Here is a 3,916-nt window from a genome sequence, read left to right on the forward strand (position 1 = left end):
CTTTGGATCAGACTGTGGTGGTCCACTGCTGAACTTGAGAGGTTCCACCTTAGAACAGTCACTCTTCAGAGACACACAGCTGGGTACTGGAGACACTGGTCTGTGGGTCTGTGGTCTGGATACACAAGGTAGCATAGAAAATATAATTAGTCAACAAATTAGTCATCTCTCTGACATCTATCTCGCTCTTCTTTCCTCTTCTGTTTTTTAGTTGATGCATGCACACATGCGGGCGCACACACACACACACACACACACACACACACACACACACACACACACACACACACACACATACACTCTTACTATTGTTGTTGAGTAAAACAGTTCACATTGCTACTCCAGTTTAAGAACTGTATTTCAACAGGTGAGGCCACAGATATTCAATCAGACTCATCTGAAGTCGCTGGGGGAGTAGTTCTCCATTGCTCTCTACACATTCACTAGACATAATGAGACCAAACATAATGGCTGTTACTGTGTTGAAATAATGTTGTGGAAATAATGAAATAATGTTTATGGACCTGAAGCTGGGATCAGCAAATACTGTTCTCTGTGACTGATCTTTGCGAACAGCATCCTGGCCATCTTGAGGGAAATCCATCCTGAGAAGAAAGAGAGAACAGAAAAGCAGACAGACCGTGTGAAGGACAGAAAGAACGATATAAAGCGCAACCAGAACGTTTTCAGACCCTTTCAAATGTTTCACATCTTGTTATGTTTCAGACTCATCTTAAAGTTTATTTAATTATTTTTTCCCTCATCAATCTACACACTCCAATACTCCACAAAAAAACAGGTGTTTGGATTGTTTTGTAAATTTATGAAAAAAATAAAATACTGAAATATTCCATTTATGTAAGTATTCAGACCCTTTGTTATGATGCTTGCAATTGAGCTCTGGTGCATCCTACTTCTATCAATGGTCTTTGAGATGCTTCTAGAAGTTGATTGGAGACCACCTGTGTCTAATTGAATTTTTTGGACATTATTAAGAGAGGCACACATTTGTCTATTTAAGGTCTTACGGTTGATGGTGTATGTCAGAGTGAAAACCAAGCCACGAGGTAAATAAAATTGTCTGTACATCTGTGAGAAAGGATTGTGTCCACACACATATCTGGGGAAGTATGCAAGAACATTTCTGCACTATTGAAAGTATTGAAAGAGCATGGTAGCCTCAAATTCTCAAATGGAAAAGATTTGGAACAACTAACAGTCTTCTTAGATCTGGCTGCCCAGCCAAACTGAGTAATTGGGGACGAAGGGCCTTGGTCAGATAGGTAACCAAGGACCCAATGGTCACTATGATTGAGAGCCAGAGTTCCTTTGTGAAGATGAGAGAAGTGTACAGAAGGACAATTGGAGTGTTGTGTGTAGATTAATGAGTCTGAGTTAATGAGTAAATAATAATGAATTGAATGCATTTAAACATGAGTCTGAAACATTAAACAAAATTGAAAACGTGTCTGAAAACTTTCCGGTTGCACTGTAAAGACAGAGTGAAATAAAGAGAGAGATGCATAAATAAGTGTGAGTGCCCTTCTCTCTGAGGAGCTGGTGAGGAAAAATGTTTGTTCATCCAATGTTTACTTTTAGCAGCTGTGTCAACCAATCAGATCTGTGGGTCCATTTCTGCACCACCAATAACAGACATGTTGACAGAAGCAGGGGAAGCACTGGAATGACAAGAGGAAGTATAATGGAAATCAGTATAAATATGAACACTTTGCTTGAACTTTTCTTTGACTTTTCTAGTGCTTTTAACAGCACTACCTTTCTTCCGCCGCATATTTTAGCTAGAAAGACTCTAGCTTTTACCCTTAATACATGCTCTACTGTTGCATGCATCACTGACTGCCTCATATGTACCGGTACTGTAGACCTCAGTATGTGAGGCTCCATGGCACCATGTCTGATACCATCACCACAAACATGGGGGTACTACAGGTACAGGGTACAGTTTCATCTCCTGCATTTTTATTTACCCTGCACACCACTGACTGCAGGCATATTCTCAATTGGTTACATTCTTAATAATGACCATTCATCTTACCAAAATGAGGTGAATAGTTTTGTCAGGAGGTGTGATGAAGCAAAGCAGATAAGACAAAGAAACTCATCATTGATTTTAGAAAGAAAAAAACCGATGATGTAACCCCCATCCTGATTAAAGGACAGTGGAGGTGGACATCACCCCTCATATACAGTAAATATCTGGGGGTTCATGTGGAGAGCAAGCTGGACCGGAGATAAACAGCAGTGTTATCTTCTTAAGTCATTTAGGTCATTTGACCACACTGACCTGAGGTCACAGGTCAGCAGACCTAATTCATTTTGTATCATGGTTTGGTCAGTAGTGGGAACCGGATAACATCGCAAGTCACAACCTTCTGTACCCTCGTCTTTGTTGCCTTCATGATTACCTTTTAAAAGTTTATTATTTTAAAAAGGAGATACACAATGACAAGCCAGCTGGAATCTGCCACTCTCTTTGGCTCTCTCCTGTGCGCGCAAGATGCTTTCCCAATTAATTGAGTAAGTAAAGTTAGATCTGCTACATGGTGGAAATTGAGAGAAGCCAAAAAGTATCATCCTTGCATGTAACATGATGTTGGTGCATTTTGACTTTGTAAAGTTCTAGAGGAAGAGTGAATCACAATTTACTTGGATTCGATGCAGATCTCCTTTATATTTTGAGAATGGACTTCTTAATGGTTAAATTTCCTTTAAAACATACAATACATGTCCCCCTATTTTTACGGTTATGTATAACAATGTGTGTGTGTGCATGTGCGTGGGCACACCAAAGGGCATAGTTTTATCTCCATTTGTATTTACACCGCTGACTCACCTGACCACATTGCATCAGTACTCTGTCACGGTAGCTCCAGATACAAGACCAACCGGTCTAGTGAGTACTGACTGTGTTCAGAGTTTGTGGGACTTGCTAAGTCTAAGGATTTGGTGGAGGCACTGAGGATTTGGCATCAACAACACAACGGTTTTGAAAAAAAATAAATAAAATAAAGTCACAGTTAAATGTTGCAGTCTAAAGTCTAACAGTGAGAGATGGAGATGCACACAGAGAAAGAGAGAGAGAGGAAGAAAGAGAGAGAGAGAGAGAGAGGATGAAAGAGAGAGAGAGGAAGACAGAGAGAGAGGGAGACCGACAGTCTAACAGAGAGAAGGAGACGCATGTGTAGTAGGCCTAGAGTAGGCCAAAGTCAGAAAACATTGTGAGAAGGAAACACATGTTCAGTAGAATAGACCAGCGCCAAAATCAGTGTGATGCCCTTTTGTCTTATTTTCCTGTGATTAACTAGTGTTGATATGTGCTATATATAATCTAGGCCTACAACCTGGAAATAGTAGGCTAGCCTAATTAATCCCACATGGCAGTATTGATTTTTGCAATAGGCCTATGATCCTACAATTGAATTAGGACACAGAGGTGTGTCTGTGAGCCTACTGAAAAGCAATTTACACCAATTTTGTTCAGGCGAACGAAAATCCTGTCAGCCAGAGCCTATGTAACTCAATAACCTAAAAACAGAACGTAGCCTGCCTAGTGTCTACAAAAAGTTGTATACGAGGGGAAATTACTCACAGCAGTTCAGTTTTTCATTGTAGCTCCGTCTTTCCACCAGGATGGACTAGAGGCTTGAGTTGATATGCTGATCCTTTCGTTTTCACCTGTGAGTTCTTAACATAAATTCCGTAGGCTAGCACAATCCCTCAAGAGGTAGGTTAGACCAGAAGATCCAGTTTTGTCACTGATGTAGTCTATATACATTTTCTTGTAGGCGTACGGCACAGACAGATGGCTATACCAAGGCTACCCTATGAAAATGAAATATGATTTTACTTTATCATTATTTTCTTTCTTGCTAAAGAGAGGTTAGCTCAGATTGAT

At 40.2% G+C, this 3,916-nt stretch overlaps 1 pseudogene; it reads right to left on the reverse strand.

Moving 5' to 3' along the window:
- LOC143126179 (NACHT, LRR and PYD domains-containing protein 12-like) overlaps positions 1-3,687 on the reverse strand; it is an 88,635-nt pseudogene extending 84,948 nt beyond the window's left edge.
- Between the last annotated feature and the right edge of the window lie 229 nt (positions 3,688-3,916).

Source organism: Alosa pseudoharengus, unplaced genomic scaffold, assembly GCF_046254945.1.
Source record: "Alosa pseudoharengus isolate Yale_2024_CS ecotype anadromous, Long Island Sound unplaced genomic scaffold, YU_APseudo_1.1 YU_APseudo_1.1_scf_1, whole genome shotgun sequence".
Taxonomy (NCBI): Eukaryota; Metazoa; Chordata; class Actinopteri; order Clupeiformes; family Clupeidae; genus Alosa; species Alosa pseudoharengus.